We start from the raw sequence: 23,329 nt of genomic DNA, 5'->3' as shown, positions 1-23,329 counted from the left end.
CCATATCCCAATGGCCCTGGAGCTCCCCAGTCCCACAGCATGCAGCCTTCCCTTCTTTCCCCTCCTTTGTCCTCTCCCCCCCCCCCCCCCGTCCTCCTCCGCCTCCTCCTCTCCCTCCTCCTCCTCCTTCTCCTCCTCCTGTCCTTTCCCCCTCACTAGCTCGCCAGCTACCACTCCCTTCTCCCTGATCCCCCTCCTCACCTTCCCATCCGCGGGCTGGCGGGGCTCTTCTCTGTCAAACCCATTCACCGCCAGATGAAGGCCTTCCAGGAACAGTTCCAGAGCCTCCGGGGGGGCTGGGGGGCATCCCAACACCGGGGCTGGCGGCCGGCAGGCTCTTTGCAGAAAGGTGAGCCATTCCGAGGCGCTGGGCGCCCCCTAGCGGGCCCTTCGTTACGCCAACCCCGCAGACACCACAACCTCGCTCTCCCGAGGGGAAAGACGCCTTCCCTCCGGGGAAAGAAGGTTCAGAGGATACCGATCCCGTTCTAATCCCACGACAAAACCACCTCTGCTCCCTCCCGCGCCAAAACAGTTTCCTAAGAAGGTACACGGTGGCGCAAAGCGGAAAGTTGTCAGGCCGGGAGCTCGCGCGCTTTCCTGCAGTCTTCCGTTTGTCCAGGGCACCTGGGAAGGCTCCCCCGCACGAAAACACAGCGAAACGCCCGCCGCGGAGTCAAAGCGCGATGCGGGGACGCGCCTGGAAGGAGCCACGGGCCCGAGTCACGTGGCTCCGGCGGTGGCTGGGGTTTGACTCCTGGGCGCTCCCAGCCTGCTGGTTTACACCCAGATGTGAGGGCAGGGGCGCGGAGGGGGCCCTTCGGTGGGGGGGGGGGTGCAAGCGAGCCGGTCACTGTTCGCTGGGCATCCCGCTTCCCCGCCCGCGGTTGCCCACCCCAGGCAGTACCTACGACCCGACCCCGATAGGGAACATTTCTCTGCTCTGAGCTTCACACACCCCCTTTGAGGAACCACACTGTGCCAGGCCCCACCCCCACCCCGGGAGGTCCCAGAGGACTCCCGGCCCCAGACTCTGCTCTCTCCATTGCTGAGACCCCATTCTCTTTATATTTCTTAAAGGTTATTTATTTATTTTGGAAGAGAGAGCGCGCCTGCACGCACAAGCAGGAGAGGGCCGGAGAGAGGGAGACGGAATCCTAAGCAGGCGCCACGCTATCAGCACGGAGCCCACGCGGGTTCGAACCCACCAACCCCTGCGTGAGACCATGACCTGAGCCGAAGTCGAGAGTCAAGCCACCTGACCCACGGAGCCACCCAGGCGTCGCCGCCCCATTCTCTTTAAATGGCAGATTGTTCCCACTGAAAAAATCGCCCCTGCACAGTTAGCCCAGGATCGAAGCAGATTGCTCTAACCTGTAACTTAAAATTTGTTTTTTAATGTGTATTCATGTTTGAGAGAGACAGTGTGAGTGGGGGAGGGGCGGAGAGAGCCGGAGACACAGAATCCGAAGCAGGCTCCAGGCTCTGAGCTGTCAGCACAGAGCCCGATGTGGGGCTCAAACCCACGAACCCTGAGATCATGACCTGAGCCGAAGTCGGACAGACGCTCAACCGACTGAGCCACCCAGGATCCCCTAACTTGTAACTTTTAAAGTCAGCTTGTCATAACCTGGGACTCTAGGAGACATCATCATGAAATCATAAAGCTTGTGTTTAGCCAACTGATATGTTCTTGTATCAATCATTCATGCAATCCGGGGCAAATGCAATTTTAACAGATCTCAGTACACGCATAAGCTCGGAGAACCTCTCCATTAATAACTGTCTGCTTGTTCTGGGAGATTGGAGAGACCTCTCCTCAGCTACAGGCTCAAGTTCACAGTCAGCTGGGAATGGCATTTCCATTTAGGTAACATTAGTAGACACGTGGAGGTTCCTGACAATTGGCAGGACATAAACATGTGACCAGTGCGACTGTTTTTTAACAGGTTCACGCAGGCAGTGATTACCCCTTGGTCTTATCTGACACATGCTAATTCCTACCTTGTGCGAACTGATTTGATTTGAGGTCCCCGGGTCTTACAGTGATAGCAGGGAAGTTAGGAGGAATACATAATGACATTTCCCGAGAAAGATCAATTCCCACACATGTTCCAGAGGAAGAACAGGGCACGGTTAGGATATGGTGGTGACGGCGGCTTGAGGCACAGGGAGGAACTGGGGGCAGGTGGGCAGGGACTCCTATGCTCTGGCACCAACCTTTTCCTCAGTAGTTACCCATCTCATTAGCCGAAGAAAGCTCAACGAAAGGAAAAGACTCTTTCCTGGTCGGGCCGAGTATATACACTCTCCTGGCCATTCCTAGTGGTTTAAACCCAGAAAGATCTCTTAAGAACGCTGAGGCCAGCACTGCTCTTTTAATGGCACATTCTGGTATAAAGTTCTTGTCAGTTTCATAGAAACCATTGTAAAATGCAGACCATGGGGTGTCCGGGTGGCTCGGTCGGTTGGGCGTCCGACTTCGGCTCAGGTCACGATCTCACGGCTCGTGGGTTCGAGCCCCGCGTCGGGCTCTGTGCTAACAGCTCGGAGCCCGGAGCCTGCCTCGGATTCTGTGTCTCCCTCTCTCTCTGCCCCTAACCCACTTGCATTCTGTCCCTGTCTCTCTCAAAAATAAATAAACATTAAAAAAAAAAAAACCGCAGACCCGCACGTACATTTAAGACGAGAGCCATCGAGGCTGTGTCTCAAGCACATGGAAAAAGAGAGAGGAGGCAAGGATTGGTAATTCGAGTGCTAAAACACTGCTGTCTGCAGTGTCCGTTGATTGCAACTCAAGAAATAATGCACCCTGCGTAGATCTAGTTTTTTCTTTTTCTCCATTGCGCCCTTGGTCGTGGTTGGGTAACCAGCTGTGGGCTCTGCCCACATTCAGACATCTCTCCAGAAGACTAGCTACCAACTACCCAATTTGTTGACATCATTGTCTAATTGTAAACAGTCAAGTAATTACACCATTAACCGGGCTAAGGAGCTATGCCCCCCAAACCACAAGCCACTTTAAAAGAAAAGCAATCTTCAATGTTCCCGTCATTAACTACCACCTTGCATTAGCAAAGCCAGGGTATGCCTCGGACACAGGAAGCTAAAGTGTGTTCATTGCTCGCACGGCATGATTGTACTCAAGGCCCTCCTTCTCCCACTGGATTGAGAGAGCGGTGGTCTCAGACTTCAGCGGGCATCAGAACTGCCTGCATTCTGCTCGCCACCGGCCCCACTCTCGGAGGGCCCGATTCAGTAGGTCTGGGGTCAGGCCTGAGAATCTGCATTTGCAGCAAGTTCCCAGGGTCTACTGACTCTGCCAGTCTGGGGCCACCCTTTGAGAACCACTGACCTAGAATCTAAAGAAATCTTCCCCTTGGGCTAGCTTTTGTTTCCCAACTTTTGCATGCCAAGGCACACAGCCGATACTACTCTCTCCCGAGGAGGTAACTAGCGTCTTGGTTTATAACTGAAGGAGATAGGCAGTTCTGAGAATTTCTAGAGACCCCTCATTTATAACCTATGGGAGTTTCCATTGTTAGCCTTCTTCGTGCCCCGGAGAGATTATCACTGGGGATAAGGAAAATACTAGATTTTGAAATGGGTTGCCTTCCAGTAACAGCTGTCACCACATTGAGGGCATTTGAGCCAAATAAAGTCACACTCAACTGTTTTCTCTCCTTTTCTATACACTGAATATTTGCCCAGGCAGCAGAATCTCTAAGATATCTGGGACAAAGAATGAAAAGCAAAGAGTTAAGATCTAAATGCAGCAATTCAAAAGCAAGGAAGGAGATTTAGAAGTAAACGATAGCTTTATTTTCTAAACTGCCCACTTTAGCACAAGATTTTTTGTTTTTTTTTGAGAGAGAGAGAGAGAAAGACCACGTATGAGTAGGGGAGAGGGGCAGAGGGAGAGAGAGAGAGAGAGATGGAGACTCTTAAACAGGCTCCACGCTCAGCACAGAGCCCGATGTGGGGCTCGATCCCATGATCCTGGCATCACGACCTGAGCCAAAATCAGGAGTGGGATTCTCAACCAACTGAGCCACCCGGGAGCCCGTAGCACAGGATTTTTAAATTGGAAGAGAGATAGCAAATTCTACCCATATCTCTATCGAAATGACTCTCCATTGACTCACTGGCCCCAAGCCCTGTAGATTTGTAGCTTGATAATACAAACGAGCTAGCATATAATTATATGTGTAATTAATGTGTAATTATATACTCAGAGCGCAGTTTTAGCTCAATCCTTTGTGCCAGAAAGATGCTGTCAACCGTGAGCCTCATGAAGTCACAGCCGGGAAGGTTTAACACCCTCAGCGAAGAGCTTAGCCCCAGTCCATGTTCATTCAATGATTATTTTCCATTGTCACAGTCCATGATGGCAGCCACAAAGCAAGGGCCACCTCTATAACTGCCTGGGTAGGACTCTTCATGATGAGACTGTTTAAAAACAAAACAAAACAAAAAAGCCGAGGGAATGAACACCTCCTAGGCTTGTAAATATTCAGTTGTAAATTTTGATGTCTGTTGCAAGTTCTGTCTTGCAGTTTCACAACTAAGCTTGACATTGTTCGGCATATTTGATTACATCGTGTGCTTTCTTTATATATGATGGTGAGCCTGGGGTTTTCGAGAGTGATGGCCACAGTTTCCTTGAGTTTCAAGACTGCGTGTGTCAGGGTCTAATGAGGTCATGAGGTACGGGGTCCTGCACTTCAGCGCTGTGAGCTGGAAGAAGAAGGAATCTCAGCATTCCAGGAATGACGAGAAGGGAGACCTCACGGAGCAAAGACTGGACAGGAGCTGGGAACAGGGGTGGGAACTGGAGGCAGGAGGTTGGAAAGGGGTGGGGTCTGCAGACAAAGCAACCGTACGACGAGGGTGTGCCTTCCGCGCATAGGCTGCTTGTTTGGAAAGTCTGGACTTACAGCTCTTCCTGGTGGGAATTTCCTCAGCATTGAAGACAAAGGGCCACGCTTCCCATCCGAACTGGAAGACCCTGATTGCATCTTTTGGCGTCTACACAGGGCAGCCCTGCGCTCAGGGCACTCAATAAAGAACAGCCGTTATAATGAAATATTTGTCAGGGACTGGCGCTTGAATGCTTTGCGGCATCGCTCTATTCGAGCTTGTTATTCACCTGCGTGGTGGTAAAAAGGCAGAGAGTTAGGTGTTGTTTTGTAGGAATCAGAGTGATAGTTCTGTCTCTGGAACCCTAAAGCTGTCAAACGTGATGTGTGTGCTTTCTTTTGCTGTTTATATATTTCCATGCCACCTTGTTCTACAAATAATTTGGAAAGGCTTAGGATCTGCATGCCACTTTTTTCAAAAAAAAAAAACAACAACTTATTTTGAGAGAAAGAGAGTGAGCACACATGAGTGGAACAGGAGCAGAGAGAGAGGGAGGAAGGGGATCCCAAGCAGGCTCCACGCTGCCAGCGCAGAGCCCGATGCGGGACTCGAACTCACGAACCGTGCGATCATGACCTGAGCGAAACCAGGAGTCACCCGCTTAACTGACTGAGCCACCCCGGGAACCCCTGCATGTCACTTTAAATTAGAGAATGTGATGTAAGTGATGAATCACTAAATTCTACTCCTGAAGCCAATATTACACTATGTGTTAACTAACTAGAATTTAAATAAAAATTTGGAAAATAAATTCTACTTTTGCAACAACAAAAATTAGAGGATGTGAATTAGAAGTCAAACTGAGGGACTATATCAGTGGAATGGGAAGATATGACCAGAAAGTCCCAGGCAATTTCCAGAATGGGAGACTAGGCCAGAAATTGGGCCCTGGGCTTTTCAGCAGCCAAAGAAAAATAGGAGAAATGCAAAATTCATGTTGTCTAGCAAAAGAAAACATACCAGTTTATCAGAAGAAAGACTTTCTCCAATTAAAAAAAATTTTTTTTAACGTTCATTTATTTTTGAGATGGAGCATGAAGGGGGGAGAGGCAGAGAGAGAGGGAGACACAGAATCTGAAGCAGGCTCCAGGCTCTGAACTGTCAGCACAGAGTCCGATGTGGGGCTCAAACTCACGAACTGTGAGATCATGACCTGAGCTGAAGCCGGATGCCCAACTGACTGAGCCATCCAGGTGCCCCTCATGTTTTCCTTATTGTTGCTTTAGCCTTCCTGGCCATAAAGATCATGCCTGCCTTCCCACATGTCCTTCTGAGTCTGTGGGTCCACACTGATACCCTCTCCATACACATTCGACACACATTCTGAATTCAAAACCAGCCTATGTCCCGGAGAGCTGTGAGCAGTCCCTGATTTATTCCAGCCCCTCTCAAGTTCAAACTCTTGAGCAAATCAGTGATTGACCTGAAAAACCCATTCATGTGTTCATTTGTCCCAGTTTCTACTTTTTGCTCAACTCACTCCATCGTCCTTTCTCACCATCCTTTCTTCATCGTACAGCCCGACATGCGTCCCAAGAAAGCTCTGCACACCTAGCCAAGTCTAAGGCAGAGCATTGGCAATGAATATAATTTTATTTTGTATACTCAGTTTTTAAAAGGCATTACACTTTGCTCCTAAAGCCACAGAGAGATGATGTCAATTGCTTATTTTAAAAGGTTCAATATTTGTTTTTATTTTATTTTTGTAACGTTCATTTGTGAAGAGAGAGAGGATCCAAAGCAGCCTCCGTCTGACAGCAGAGAGCCCAACGTGGGGCCCGAACACATGAGCCACTAGGTCATGAGCCGAGCCAAAGCCAGAGGCCCAACTGACCGAGTCACCCAGGCGCCCCTAAAAGATTGTTTTTAATCCCAAATACAGATGGGATAAGGATAAAATACAGATTGTGAGCAGAGTCACAAAGCCAAGGTGAAAATTTTACCAAATGACCATCAAAAACAGAGGCTCAGACTTGTAATTCATATGCTAACATGATTGAAATTTGTTTATTTTCACCCTGGTCTTGGTGCTGAGTATGGGGCTGCTCAAGTTAATCTCTGTATTAAAACAAAGGAACTCATACAAAACAAAAGAAGACTTTTGTCTCTCGTTGTCTTGTCTCTCATTCTGTAAGTTTTTCATCAGCTCTGCTTCCTACTCTTGTGACACCTGGGGACAAGTCCTCCAGGTTGAGGGGTCCTCAGTGGCTCAAGTTTGGAAAGATACACAAGTGCATTTCGTCATGAGGTTGTCATCTGGAAAAACTGCTGTTCCAAGTACAAGTGATACTTTCTTCATACTTAAAACTGTTCCAGGGTGGCTCAGTTCGTTGGACATCCAACTCTTGATTTTGGCTCAGGTCATGGTCCCAGGATCTTGGGATTGAACCCCACATTGGGCTCTGCACTGCGCGTAGTGCCTAACTTGGGATTCTCTCTCTTTCCCCCTTCTCCCCTCTCCCCTGCTCACACGTACTCTCTCTCTCTTAAAAGAAAAAAAAAGAATTAAAAAAGAAAGATGTCTTCTATTGAAAGAGTTCCTTCCACTTATGACAATATCCATCCCTGATTAAAGTGATTTCCCTCTATTTTTGAAGACAAAGGATGAAATAGGAAGTATGATAATACTGTATATATAATCGGAAAAAAAAATTCTAGCAACTCATACATTCATTTTCTGGATAGAGTTAGCTGGCTTCTTTAAAGTCTCAAGCTTAAAAACAAAGAGAACCCAGCCAACCTCGGATGGCAAGCTTTCTAAAATGAATTGCGTACGCAAATGATTTACCAAAGAAGTTCAATTCTTTGAGGATACAGACATTGTTTTTCTCCAACCGCAGCTGTCATGGAGATTTGTCCAATGGGTTTTTCCCTTCTCCTGATGGCTTAGGCAGAATACATGCCCATCTCTCAAGGAGCACAGAGAAGTTGGTTAGGTTGGGACTGTACCCCACCTCTCCCCAGGCCACTCTCATGGTTCAAGACTTGCCACTGGACACTGGGCCAAACATTGGCAACAGCCCCCATGTGCTTGCATACCCCCGACTCTAGAGGATTCATGGCAAGTGTCCCTAAGAACCCTCTCACCGCTCTTTGGTCCTATTTGTTAAGTCTCCCACAGGGGATCAGAGGCAAGTCTTTCGCCGGCACTGCAATTTCTGTAAGTGACTATCTTAGAAAAAAAAGCGAGAATTAAGTTAAAGAAAAGAAAAAGAAGGCAGAGTTTGCTTACGTCCAATTCTGGAAAGGCATTTGATCTGAGCGAGAAGCGGAGTAGAATAAAAGTCCTCAGGGAAAGAACTAGAATGCTGTTTCGCTTCTTTCAGACAGAGGAGCTCCTGAAAAGTTCACTCCCAAGAAGAAAAGGAAACACATCGGTTCACGTCACCTTCCAGATTTCCATTGTTTATGACTCCGTAAGTGCTGTGGTTTTCTCTTTCATTATTTGGGGACCACACTATCTCTTAGCCTTACAAAAGAAAGTTCCTTATGCGTCACGTCTTACAACACAGGAAAATACTACTTCGTGGCTGAAAGAGAACTTTCAACCAGCTTGGCCTGTCAGGCATTAGTATGCAAAGATTGATGGAGTGTTCCTCAGGGAGAAATTAATGAATATGCATCCATGACTAAAGCTTTTCATTAGTGCGCTCTCTCTCTCTCTCTCTCTCTCTCTCTCGGGTGTGTGTGTATGTGTGTGTGTGTGTGTATGTGGTATGTTAAAAACTTTGACTTACATAGATGGTCCATGGCTCAGTCTAGTTAGAAAATGAAATAACAGAACTTTCCATCGAAGAGCTAGTCTAACAAGCCAGAGTCAGTGCAAACATTTTATATCAGCTATTAAATGTAAACATCTGTCTCAGCACTGTGTGGCACCCAAAAAATGTTGTTGGCTTGTTATTAGTCCCAGGATACTCTTATTTTATACTTTCCAATAGAAAAAGTCTCCCTACTCTTGCATATAATAAGTAGTAAGAATATTTTAGTTCCTTGAGTGAATATCCACAATTTTGGTGGATTAAAGCATTAACCAATCTATTGTTGTTCGGAGACTAATGAAATACTGGTTGCTATGGTGATATTATGTGTTGAGAATCTCATTATCCTTAGATATCCCATCTGAACGTTCAATGTTTACACACACACACACACACACACACACACACACGACATATCTGCAAAACAGGTAGAAATTCAGATGTGATTATGTATCAGGGTTTATTCTTTATCATAAAAGAATAGAGCGGAACAGCAGAGTTCTGGGGCAATTGGGTGGCTCAGTCAGTTAAACGTCCAACTTCAGCTCAGATCATGATCTCGCAGTTTGTGGGTTCGAGCCCCGCGTCGAGCTCTGTGCTGACAGCTTGGAGCCTGAAGCCTGCTTCGGATTCTGTGTCTCCCTGTCTGTCTGCCCCTCCCTCACTCATGCTTTCTCTCTCTCTCAAAAATAAATAAACAGTTAAATAATAATAATAATAAATAATAATAGAACAGCAGAGTGTTGCTGGAGGCACTCAGAGTCTGCTACAAGGCAGTCTGACATTTCAGCAGAAATGATTTTCAGCACATATTCATCGAAATGTAAATATGTACTTTAAACTAGAAATGTAATGCCAGCAAAAGTACTTTTCACGTAGCAGGTGCAACCCCAGGATTTGGTGAGGGTTTCCCTTCAGGCCTCCGATGCCCATCACTCCTTCTACTTGACTTCTTAAAGACCTGTTCCCCGTCTCACCTCCCCTCTGCGATGGTAGTTAGAAACTCGAAAATGGAAGCTATAATAATCATGGCTATGACAAGAATTTATCTACAACTAAATAGTAATCTTAAAATAACATAGGTCATGGGCGCCTTTCACTTGTGCCCTCCCTCTCTCTCTCTCTCAAGGAAAAAATAATGTGGGTCACAGGGCAGACCCGAGGCTAGAGACTGCAGTGAGGCTGGTCCAAGGACGTCCACTCCGAGCGGAAACTGAAATGTAGTATATTAAGTGGGCATAAGTCTTCGCCGCCTTCTGGTTTGCGAGGCAGGGAAAAGCAGCACTTGGTGAAATTTGCACACCACTCCCCCGGAAGCGGCCCCAAGGTCTCACACGGTTCGCAAGAATAGATACAAACATTTGGCTCCGGCCATCTCCGACCCCCCGCTTGTAGAAGCCGTGTGAGAGCTCAGTGGTTCGGGCACATGCCATGGAACGAGGCGTTTGGATCTCAAATTCTGCCGCCTCTTCCCCATCGCCATTGGCTGTGGCACCTGCAGCCCGTCGCTTCCCTCTGCGAATTTCAACCTCTTCATCTGTGAAAGAGGGTCGGGAATGACATCCATTTCCTGCTGAAGTCAGGTGACAACTAATACCTCGTCTTCAGGGGAGTTAAATAGGATCAAGTAGGTCCACAGGTAGAGTGCTTGGATTTCCAGGACTGTCAGACAATAGTGGGTCTTATTTACTCTCTCAGAGACTGTAGCCTCACAAATAGCCCGCCTGCCCTCTCTCTATTTCTGGTTGCTGGCCTACTCTCGCTTTGAGTGCTTTTTTGCCCCCCAGCTTCGCAGATTCTCTCCTTCCATACCCACGTTCACTGTCGCCTCTGTAAAACTACCCCTAATTTACCCGGTTTCTCCCCAACGATGTTTCCATACACGTGGGTCTCCATCTTGACTGCCCAGCTTGGTGAGAGACATCACGAAGGCAGAAATAATATCATGTCCTCTATTTTATGACTTTAAAAACAATGTTTATTTCTTTATTTTGATTGAGAGAGAGAGAGAGAGAGAGAGAGAGAGAGCAGGGGAGGGGCAGAGAGAAATGAAGAAAGAGAATCCCAAGCGGGCTCTGCACTGTCAGCACAGATCCCGACGTGGGGATCAATCCCGCGAACCGTGAGATCGTAACGTTAGCTGAAATCAAAAGTCGGCCGCCTAATGTGCCGAGCCACCCAGGTGCCCCTATTTTATGACTTGTTACAAGCACTTACTGGATACTCACTGAGTTAAGTCCCTCAATGAGGTAGCAATTATAAGGCTGACAGCTTAGGGATGATGCCTCTTTAAGTCATAATTTGAACATATTAAAGTTCGGCAACATTATGAATAATAAGTAATCAAGAAGCGAATGATTTTTATTCAAAGGAAGGTTATTTATTTATAAAGGCATACAAATAGATGATACCCTGTGTGGATAATTATTCGATTTAGGTGAACTTGGCTTTCAGAGAAATGGCGTATGATGTTCTGCTTTTTGGTTTGCAGTCCAGCCATCCAAACCCCAGAAAGATCTCGGTAAGTAAAGAGAAGTGAGGTAAAATCTAATCAAAATTGGCTGCAACGGACCGCTGATTCAGCTGTTAAGATGGCTACTTTTAAATAAAATGTATGCCTTCATTATAACAAAAATAACTATGTCCAATTAAAACATGGGCTCTAAAGGAGCGATGAAACAAGAATTAAGAAAGAATGCACAGATATATTCAAGATAAAAGAGATAGGGTCATTTTAGCTACTTCTATTTCACCATGGCCCTCCTGCAGAGTTCTCCGGTGAATAGAACTTACTGAAAAACAGATCTAATAAGACAAGGGAACCAGAATAGGGGACTCTTTCATTTGCATTGTGAAGCATCAGGAGTCTCCACTAATGGTTAGAAAATGCAAGCTGTCAATCTGTTTCTGATCCTTTATTATTATTAAAAAAAATTTTTTTTTACCTTTATTTTTGAGAGACAGAGCACAAGTGGGGGAGGGGCAGAGAGAGAGAAGGAGACACAGAATCCGAAGCAGGCTCCAGGCTCTGAGCGGTCAGCGCAGAGCCCGACGTGGGGCTTGAACCCACAAACCGCGAGATCGTGACCTGAGCTGAAAGTCGGACGCTCAATCGACTGAGCCACCCAGGCGCCCCTCCTTTATTATTTCTTTAATGTTTATCTTATTTGAGAGAGAGGGGGAAGGAGAGAGAGAGAGAGAGAGAGACAGCATGAGTGGGGGAGGGGCAGAAAGAGGCAGAGAAAGAATCCCAAGCAGCCTGCACACTGTTGGCACAGAGCCTGATGGGACCCATCTTAGGAATCGTGAGCAGTCAAGAGTCGGTCCAATAACTGACTGAGCCACCCAGGCACCCCCTGATCCTTTCGATGTATGAAACTGGGGACAACATCAGCCTCTCTGGCCCTCACTTGACTAAAATGGAAACGAAGTTGAATCTGGTGACTTCTAAAGACACCTCAACTCTACCATTCAACCCGATTCTTGCACAATGTTGGGACTATACTGTGGGTTCGAGTGTTTAATTTTAAAAGCTCCGATTATTGCATCTTTAAAACATTATTTCAGGTGACTCGGGTCGTGATCTCGTGGTCCACGAGTTCGAGCCCCGCGTCGGGCTCTGTGCTGACAGCTCGGAGCCTGGAGCCTGCATCAGCTTCTGTGTCTTCCTCTCTCTCTGCCCCCTCCCCCTGCTCACGCTCTGTCTCTCTCTCGCTAAAAACAAAAACAGAACGAAACGTTATTTCATGAACTGTAGTGGATTGACTACTCCCTAGCTCGGCTGTGGGGTGGGTAGGGTGGATAGGTTTGAGGGTGGGGTTCACTTTGACCATGACTAAATTCAGAGTGCAGACCACAAAGTCCGGCTACCTGCTGGAGATCAAGGCACTTTCCTAGATTGGAACGTGAATTGGAAGGCTTGGGACAGTCAGGAAGCTTGACCTGGTGTTCCTCGGCCTTGTCTAAGAAAAAGTCAGAGTTTGATGACTACTCTTGAACAGTGAGAAATCAGAGCATGTTCATACAGACACAAGCATGGAACTAGGGGGGAAATAAGGCAAGCAAGTTTTCTGCCGGCTACGTTGACCTGGGCTTCGTAAACCTAGATGTTTATATGTTCTGTGTACATCAATCCCTCTCTGATTTCTCTTAAGCAAAATTCTAGTGTATACAGACTTACTGCCACATATAACTTTTCTGCAGCTGCCAAAATTCCATTTGGCATAGAAGCAAATCTCAAGTCACTCTTATTAGCGAGAGTTAGCAAAAGAAGGAACTGGAGGTAGAGAAGAAGAAGGGGGCCAAAACCGAAAGAGCCATCGACACATTTATTCGGCACCACCTTAGGAAGATGAATGAATGAACAAACGAAAATATAGGATTCCTTCCCCCCGAACACGAAGGTTTGTAGGTCTCAAAACCCCTGAGCTGATTTTTGGTTCTGGTCACGATGAGCTAACAAGAATCAGAGTGGCCCTTCTAACACAAAACCTGTCAAACTGAACAAAATATGTAGGGCAACAATTTCAGGCAGTGGACAATGGACACCACAAAATTGTGATCTTTGAAAGAAAGGAAACTGTGCATGCACCTTGCAATCTGCCCAATGGCACCTTCCAGACTATGGCGCAGCAAATGGGACCCCAACAGCAGGAATGGTGTCACTGGGCTGAGGAAGCAGAGGTCAGGTTCAAGGACGTTAAAGTGGAGATGGGAGGATGAAACACGATAGAGGAGGGAGCTTCACGGAGAAGCGGCTCCAGAAATCTTGGATTTTCAAAGGGCCCTCTTGAGTTTTTGGCTGTGGTCTACGCTGCGCATGTGCAGGGTGAGAGCTTGGGGGGGCAGGACAGAGTCACCATCCGCCATGCAGGGCTGGAGGATTTTGGAGTTCCAACCACCCAGGGCGGAGAGAACTTCCTGAACATTGAGCCGAGAGCTTAGAAAGGCCACATTTAGAACAAGGACAGCCCCACCCCTGCCCTAACAGAGCCTAAAACAAGTCTCAGCAGGATCGAACTGATCCATCTGCAAACCAACTGAATGCCAGAAGCGAACCCACCACTCTTTAAAGAAAAACATCAAAATTCATCGCTAAGTAGCGTTTTCAATTAAAAAAAAAATCGCTAGATGTGGATGCGGCAGAGAAAAGTGACTCATAACTGGGAGGAATAAAAAGTTAATAGGAACAGACCCAGAGATGGCCATGCTGGAATTACGAGAACGGGTATTATAAATTTGTTCAAAATTTATGAACATGAGGGGCGCCTGGGTGGCGCAGTCGGTTAAGCGTCCGACTTCAGCCAGGTCACGATCTCGCGGTCCGGGAGTTCGAGCCCCGCGTCGGGCTCTGGGCTGATGGCTCAGAGCCTGGAGCCTGTTTCCGATTCTGTGTCTCCCTCTCTCTCTGCCCCTCCCCCGTTCATGCTCTGTCTCTCTCTGTCCCAAAAATAAATAAACGTTGGAAAAAAAATTAAAAAAAAAATATTTATGAACATGAAAAGATGAACACGAGATACAGATATGGAATCTCGGCCTAAAAATGAAAACTATAATAAAAAGAAGCCAAATGGAAATAATCGATCTGAAAAAGAAGACATCTAAATCTAAATGTAACTATAATATAATAAATATAATAACATAATATGATTTTATACTATAAACTGTATTGGTTTAACAGCAGACTAGACGCTGCACAAGAAAAAGCCAATGAACTTGAACACAGGGTAATAGAAATTTTCAAAGCAGAAGCACAGAGAGAAAGAAGGATTTTATTTTAAGTTTATTTATTTATTTTGAGAGAGAGAGAGAGCAAGCAAGCACATGGGAGGGAGAGAGAGAGAGAAAGGGAGAGACACAGAGAGAGAATCCCAAGCAGGCTCTGCATTGTCAGCACGGAGCCCGACATGGGGCGCAAACTCACAAACCGTGAGATCGTGACCTGAGCAGAAATCAAGAGTCAGACGCTTAACTGACTGAATCACCCAGGTGCCCTGAGAAAAAAGGACTTTTTAAGTTAACTTAAACAGAGCCTCAGTGACCTGGGGAATGCATCAAGTTATCTCATATGCATATAATGAGAGTCGAAAAAGAAGAAGAAAGTGAAAGGTTGAGACAGGAAAAAACATTTGAAGACACAATGGCTGAAAAAATTCTGATCTTGTGGAGAAATTTCAACCCAAAGGGTCAAGAATCTCAACAAACCTCATATAGAACAAACATCGTGGTAAAGACACCCACATACATCATAGTCAAAATGCCGAAGATCGAATCTTAAAATCAGCTGGTGTATATAATACACTGTGATAAGGATGTATATGGCCATGTCTAGGGCAACCATTAAAACATAAAACAGAGAGGTATAACCTGAAAAGCCAGCATGGGAAGAAAGATCGGTACCAAAGAAACACACAAACAAAAAACTGAATTAAGAAAATTGGAGAAGGAGATAAAAATGAAACAAACAAAAAAAATTGGATAATTGGAAAACAAATAGCTCTCCCTCTGCCAAGTGTAATGGTTCCTGGGGGTAGCTCAGTTCCGGTGGGAAAAGCCCTTGGAAACATTGTTAGGTTCACGAAACCACGTAAAGAGAGCAGCACACAAAATCAATAGTTATATCTATGATAATTACATGCTAATTAACTCTAATTAATTAATTCTAATATTGAATTAGTATGAGTGAGTTTCTAATAATTCCCATGGATTCTCTAGTACACCAAAGAAGTTTATAGGAACTTCTTTCCTAACAATTTCAATAAGAAGCTTGGGAATCTGCCCTGCCTCAGACGAAATATATCTTAAGACTAAGAGCTATTCCCCCGATAATCGAGGTATTTCTGATTCTGTGTCCGGGAGTTCTACTGTGGCTGCTGGAGACGAAAAGCTCTGGTTGTCACCTTTTATTTAAGTTGCCTGGCTTAATGATTCTGATGCTCCAGCTGCCTGCAGGAGGCAGCGGAAGATATTAAACTTGGAGCCACACAGACCTGCCGTTAGGGTGTCGAACAGTCCTCTACGTGAACTCTGAGATCACCCAGCAGTTGGGCTGGAGAGAAACACAAAGAGCCAGGTGCAAATGTCCTCAGTGAATGGGGGAGAGTGACCTGAAGGTTGACAGATGGCAGGACTGAGGAACAGGTCATGGGTATTGTAGACGTTAAGTAACCCGAGCCTCAAAGCAGGAGTTTGTTTATGGTAGAATGAGTTACACAGGGCACATTGGGAGGGAAGCCGGGGGAGGAAGAGTTTGGGCACAGTGAAATCAGCTTAGGGGAGAGAATAACAGAATGGAAGAGGCTTCGTTCTGTTTGTTTCCTTTGATTTTCCTTTTGCATTTACTCACGTTCTGTAGAAATCGTCATTCTGCCCGGGCTGTGCTGAGGAGGAATCCAGTACGTTCTGTTGTTCACAGCAGCGCAGGACGCGGGACACTGGTGGCTTTGAAGGGGCAGCCAGTGTCCAACGGGAGAGAACTGAGACCCTTGTGCGGACTCACCCTCTTTGGTTTGGGAGACAGCCCTTCTCTGCCAACACAGCGGAGGGCTCCGGGTTTCACGTATCGAGGCAAGTTCTTTCTTTGCAGATCATGCCTCGGATTTCATTCCATCACCGCTGCTGCTCCAACACGAGCAACTTGACCTCCGCGTACTTTGTTATCTCCATCTATTAAGTGTGGAACGGGAGATTTACAAGGCACCCAACTGGTGGAGAGTCTCGTGAGACTAAGTCGTCACAAAGACTTTTATGTCATGTGTGATAAAACAGAATTAGGAGTCCGTTTCTCCAGCTTTTAAAAGCAATGTGTAATGAAGTCAATGCACCATTTTACAATGGCTAATAAAATCTAATTTAAATACAAACTTTAGTTATTTACGAAATTGAAGGAAGCGCCAATGACTAAGGTTTTGTTTTTAACTTTACTCGAACCGCAAGAACACTGTTTTCTCGCTCCTTCGTGACCTCTGGAGAGTCATAAAAGCCAAGACAGTAGCTGCGTCAAGAATGTTGCAAGTCTATTACAGTTTCTAAAGGTGGTTTTTACTCCATAATCTTGGTAGTATTTCTAAAGAGGCGTTAAACACAAGCACCGGACCCTTTCGTCGGCTTGGTGACTGATCTCCTTGATTTCCTGGTGGAATTCAAGATGCTTCACGTTTTAAAACGTCACCATGGCCATCAAATTAAGGAAAAGCATTTACTCAGCTCCTAATTTTTCCTGGGGTAGAACTTCAGTCCTGGAGTGTGAATTGGACTTTTATGACTTGCTGAAGGTGATGTCGAGTCATCCCTATCACGAGCTCTGGGAACATCCCGACTCAGGTCGCCGCGGACCAAAAGCCAATCAACAGGCAAAGGCGAGTCCAGCTATGCGATTATTTCCCAAACCCGACGTTTCGATGCTTTTGTTTTGCTTTTAAATGTGGCCAAATCCGGACGCCCCTGAGCTCGTGAGCAAAACTAAAACAGATACACGCATGGATGTGGAACAGCAGACAATGTCGCTCACACTCAGACATAACACAACTCAATCAGGCTCAGCTGTCTGCATGGCAAAGGTCCTACAAGAGAGGCTTTGCACAAAGCTTCGGAGGTTGAGAAACCCAGGGCTGTGTGGAATGATTTGTTCTTAGTTTGTTTTTTTTTCCCCCCATGGTTCTGATTTTTTAAGTGTAGGGGATTACCCATTGCCTGGAGCTCATTAATCACAGGAGCTTTTGATTATGAAAAGTGCAATCCAAAAGATAGTAGTCTGAGGACTTGGCAGAGAGGTTCTATGCCCATCCCTTAAATGTGTCAGAACACCCTGAACTCTGCCAACTGTGATTACACTTGGCATTAATTGAAGATGCCGAGAGCTATAAGCCTTCCTGAATTTTGCCACCTGGAGCAGATTAAAATCTGGGTCCTGCCCGTGAGGAGGTCTGAGGGATTGGGAATACAAGGCTGTTTTAATCTTTTCCAAGTCAGGCTGTTTAGAAATATCCATACATCAAATGTTCACGGATCTCATACAATTTCCTTCTCATGGGAAAATGCAATTGCCAGTAACATGAAGTGGGATTAGCTTGTTGTGGTGAGCCATCTGGAGAGAGGAGATTCACCAGCCCCGGGAAATATGTTCAGAGATTTGCCACCATGATTTTGAAGGAGTTGCCGAAGGTGCTCAAAGGCACAATGATGTTTCCTCTGAAAGCCGTGTTCGGTTGACCCAATTAAAATGCAATGGGAGGAAAATCTAGACCTCCCTCCTTGCTGAAATATTCTTCTGCCCCAGAAGGGTGATACTTGGGTTTTAAGGACTGGTTTGAGTGCTTGTAAAGCTACCACAACAAACAAACAGCAACAACAACAACAACAAACAGTGGAAACTGTCCTAAAACTGTAATGTATATGGATAAACAGGAATGCTCATAAAAAGGAAAGGGAGTGGAAGGAGGGACTAACAGGGAAATCACTCTGAGTCAGAATTCAGCTCTCTGGATCATTCTAGAGTGTCAGGTAAGGGCTGGCTCCCTTGAAGAGCATAGAAGCGAATTTAGATTAGGTTCAGCAAGTGGAGGATTCTGAGGAGCACAGAAGGCAAAGAAAGCCTTCGCGTTTTCACAGGGAAAAAAAAATGAATCAGCATAGTCTGGGGATAGAGACAAGATGGCACAGATCAAAGGCCAACCCAAAGTTCCCTGGACCAACACAGGCCATCTGAAATGATGCCAGTCTTCTCCCTCCAGAGGGAGAATTGAACCTCAGTGAAAAAGTAAGTGCCAGTCACACCAATTTGGCCAGGAAATTTTTACGATATGGGGGCAGAACCAGAGAAGTCAGGAAAATAACAGATTATGGGGGCGCCTGAGTGGCTCAGTCCGTTGAGCTTCGGCTCAGGTCATGGTCTTGCATTCGTGGGTCCGAGAGTTGCATCGGGCTCTGTGCTGACAGCTCTGAGCCTGGAGCCTGCTTCGGATTCTGTGACTCCCTCTCTCTCTGCCCCTCCCCTGCTCACACTCTGTCTCTCTCTGTCTCTCAAAAAATAAAATGTTAAAATTTGTTTAATGTAAAAAAATCTTATAAAGGAAAATAACATTATTTTAAAATTGGTTTTATTAATTATTTACCATCCTCACAATTAAAATTACTGACAAACTACACATGGTGTCTTCTTCAATTTATGAATAAATTATGATACGTCCAAATAACAGGGAAACCATTAAAATTATGATACATAGCTACATCGATTGATTTTGAGCAATATACATAAAAGCTTCTAGACTTATTTGGTGAGGCTATCATAAATTTGATGTTAAAACCAGCCAACGACACCACGAGAAAGGGTGACAACAAAGTAAACTCAATTTTGAATATAAATGTGAAAATCCTAAATAAAATATTGGCAATCTAACAATGTGTAAAAAATACGTCACGACCAAGCTGAGCTGATCTCAACGATGGTTTGCTACTGGTAGAAAAACTATTACTGTAATATTAACTGTAATATACGGTACTATTAACATAGTAAAAAAGAAAGGCCACATGATCATCTCAGTAGATACAGGAAAGCCAACAAATAAAAGTCAACGCTCATTCAGGATAAAAACTCTTAGTATCCCAGGGATAGAAAGGAGCATTTCCATCCTAGTAAAGATTACCAAAAATTTACAACAACCGTCATGTATATTGGAGAAATGTCAGAAGCATTTCTTCTAGAGTCTGAACAAAAAAGGGTGCCTGCTGTCAATATATCTGTCCAACATTTATGAAGGTCGAAACCAGCACAATAAGAAACTAAAGATATAAAGACTAGAAAGAAAGAAAGATGATGTAACTATAAGATTGTTTTCATAGACAATTCGAGAAACTTTAAGACAAACTATTGAATATAAGAAGAACGTTTGGAAAGATTACTGGGTAAAATATTGATATGCCAAAATTACGTTCAAATATACAAACAGTAAATAATGAGAATATGTAATTAAACATACAATAGCCACCAAAGCTACCAAGTTTCTCGTAGCAAACAAAGTATGGCAACACTTCTACTGATAGTAACAGAAGACTATGGAAAAATACAAAAGAAAACCTAAATAAATGAAGAGCTACATTACTTTTATCAACATTATCAAAAATAGAAATTGTCTACCCCTTAGTTTATAAATTCAATGCAATTCCAACCAACATTCCAATAGAGATATTTTCATGCAGTTAAATACATGGAAGGCGATTCTGTATTTTACTTAGATGAATGAAAAGCCAAGAATAGCCAATACATTTTTGAAGAAAGGAGATTTATATTTGCTAAATTAAAGCGTAATATAAAATTATAGTATTGAACAAAATAAAATGACAGTGTTGAAACAGTGTGATATTGGTATAGAGATAAACATATAGGCCAGTGGAACAGAATAGACTCTTTAATAAATGGTTTAATAAATGAACATTTAGGGGCGCCTGGGTGGCTCAGTTGGTTAAGCGGTTGACTCTTGGTTTCAGCGTGGGTCATGATCTCACGCGTCGTAAGTAGGAGCCCGCACTGGGCTCCTCACTGACAGCGTGGAACCTGCTTGGGATTCTCTCTCTCTGCCCCTCCCCTGCTCGTGCTCTCTCTCTCTCTCTCTCAAGACCAATAAATAAACTTAAAAAAAAAAATGAACATTTATAAGTAGTTCTGACAATTGACTTTCCGTGTAGAAAAAGACAAAATTAGACCCTTACTTCATACGCAAAAGTTAATTTCAAGAGGGCCAAAAACTCAAATGTGAAAAATAAAACTTTAAGCTTCAGAAGATAACATAAGAGAATGTCATTATTACAAAAGATCCATTCAAATAAATGAAATAGATTTTTAAAAGCCATACAGGTAAAATTTGAAAACAAAATATAAGAAAAGCAAGTGGGAACAGGGTACACACAGTATGATTGCAACCGTGTATACTGTTTGTGGAACATTAGACCCGCCCAACCCATGAACATAAGGGGATAAACACATAAGAGGATATAAACAAACTCTAAAGGTATAGGTAGATCATTTGACTACTTAAAAGTGAAAACTTCCGTACAAAAGATATGAGCAAGGTAAACATCCAATTCACATTATGGGAGAAAACAATTGAAACCCGTACAATCACAAAACAAATCAGTATGCCTAATTACAAAGAATTCTAACGAGCTTTAATGGAAAGAAAAACAATCTAAAAGAAAAAGAGACCAGAACGCACCCAATTCACAGACAGAGGAAACTCAGTGGGTAGTAAGGGTCTGAAAAGATTCTCAACCCCATTAACCGCCCAGGAAATGAAAATTAAAAATTAATGAAACCCCATTTTGTACCCATTACATTGGGAAAAATTAGTAAATCGCGTAATACTAAATGTTGACGAAGATGTGGGGAAACAGGGGCTGGTACACGTTGGTACCACCACTCTGAAGAGCGATACGGAAGGCCTGAAAATGCTGAGGGTGCATTGTTCTTCCGTCTAGCAATGTCACTTCTAGATGTCTAGACTAGAGAAATCCCACATGAACAGGGTTTGTACAAAGTTATGCATTCGTAGCATGGTAGCATGGTTTGGAATAGCTGCAGAATGAAAACATCCTGTGTTCTCTAAGTAGAATAACGAAAATCCTCTGGTTTATCGATACAATATATTCTATACAGCAGTTGAAGGAATGAACTAAATCTATATTTGTCTGTCTATCTATCTCAATACATCTTTAAAAAATAAAATGCTGAATGATAACATCAGGTTGTCAAAGCGTACCAACAATATGACACTTCTTACGTGAGATTGAAAAAGACCCTAAACGATAGTTTAAAGGGTTTTAGGATACAGTTATTTGTAACCCCGAGAATGGTTCCCAACCGAGGGTGAATTTGCCCCCAGGGGACATTTGTCAATGTCACAACTGGAGGAGGGATGCTACTGGCCTCTAGTGGGTAAGAGGCCAGGAATGCTACTAAATACTCTACAATGCATTCATTGAATAACGGTTTCCCACCCTCCCTCCAACACACATCAATGGATTATTTGTCCCCAAATGTCTGAAGTTCTGAGGTTGAGAAACCTTGCTCTAAACCCATCCTATCCAAATGATATAACTGAGAATGGGGTGGGCAGTATACAGTTACCCAGGTTGGGGAGGAGTTTATTCTTTAATGAAAAATCAGAGTACAGGTCGAGGAGAAAGGGAAATGTTTAAAACATATTAACCAAAGTATAAATGAAAAAGATTAAAAGAATATATACCACGTATTACCAGTAAGATTTCTGAGATAGTGCTTAAGAAATTTTTGCACACCTCTATTTTCTAATTTCTCCAAAAGGAATATGAGCATTTGTAAAATTAAGAAGAAAATCCTTTGAAAGTCCCAAAACTGTATCTTTTCACCAAAAACAGTATCTTCTCCAAAATTTTATGCTTCAGAACACGGTTTCACAGCGCACGCGTTTACGTGTTATTATTCTTGGGTATCACCTATTTTGTTTTCTACCTTTCCCCTCGACATTATTTCACAGAGATCATGCCATAAACCCCGATAATCCTCATATTTGATGTTTTAATGGCTATATAATGTTTCACTGTATTTCTGTGTCAAGATTTCTGCAGCCATTTCCTGGCTGTGGATGATTTTAGCCTCTTCTATTATTGTGAAAAGCATAGCTATAAACACCTTTGCAAAAATTGGGTATTTCCCCTTCTTGAACTCTCTCCTTAGGATTTGCTATCCAAAGCAGATGTGCCAAAGTTCGGTGATCTTTGTGTTGTCAGATTTCTTTCCGGAAAAATGATGCCACGTACTAATACTCAGTGTATGAGTATACCTGAGTCCCCAAAGGACAATTAACTTTGGTTTAAAAAACCTGCCATTAATAATTTAATATGTATAAGATTGTATATTAGGTTATTGTAATTTGCAATTCTTTAATTATTAGGGAAGCTAAACAGCCTTCCCAGCGTCAGTTCATTATTTGTATTTTCCCTTGTGCAAACCATCTGCTCTATGCTTTACCATCTGTCCAGTCAGATCTGAGTTTGCCCATATAGAAAATATTAATTTCCTTTATATTATAATAGTAAATGTTTATAGGTTATTACAATGCTCCCCTGTTGTTTTCCTTTTTATTTTTCCAATTTGGGACTGTGATGGTTCCTTTTATGTGTCAGTTTGGGCTATGAGACACCCACATAACTAGTTAGACATTATTTCTGTGTGTGTCGTCTAGAAAGGGCGATTCTAGACGAGATTAATGTTTGAATTGGTGGGCTGAGTAAAGGCAGTGACTCTGTCCAGCGTGGGCCAGCATCCATTCACTAGAGGCAGAAGAAGGTTGACTTGTTCTCGGCCTGACTCCTTGAGCTGGGTCAAACCCTTAGCACATCTGCTTCTGAATACTCTCCATCTCTCAGGACTTGAACTACAGGCTTCCTGGTTCTCCAACCTGTAGATTTTTCAATCTCCATAATTACGTGTGCCAATCCCTTCAAATGAGTTTTTCTATATTATATACATCTCCCATTGGTTCTGTGTCTCTGGAGAGCCCTCACTAATACAGGAATTAATCATTTACTGTTTTGTATTTTGTGGTCAATATGTATGCATTTTAAAGTTTTTTTTTTAGGGGCGCCTGGGTGGCGCAGTCGGTTAAGCGTCCGAC

Source organism: Herpailurus yagouaroundi, unplaced genomic scaffold (assembly GCF_014898765.1).
Source record: "Herpailurus yagouaroundi ecotype Mexico unplaced genomic scaffold, PumYag 203, whole genome shotgun sequence".
Classification (NCBI taxonomy): domain Eukaryota; kingdom Metazoa; phylum Chordata; class Mammalia; order Carnivora; family Felidae; genus Herpailurus; species Herpailurus yagouaroundi.
The sequence above is the reverse complement of the archived record's forward strand: the minus strand, read 5'-3'. Positions refer to the sequence as shown.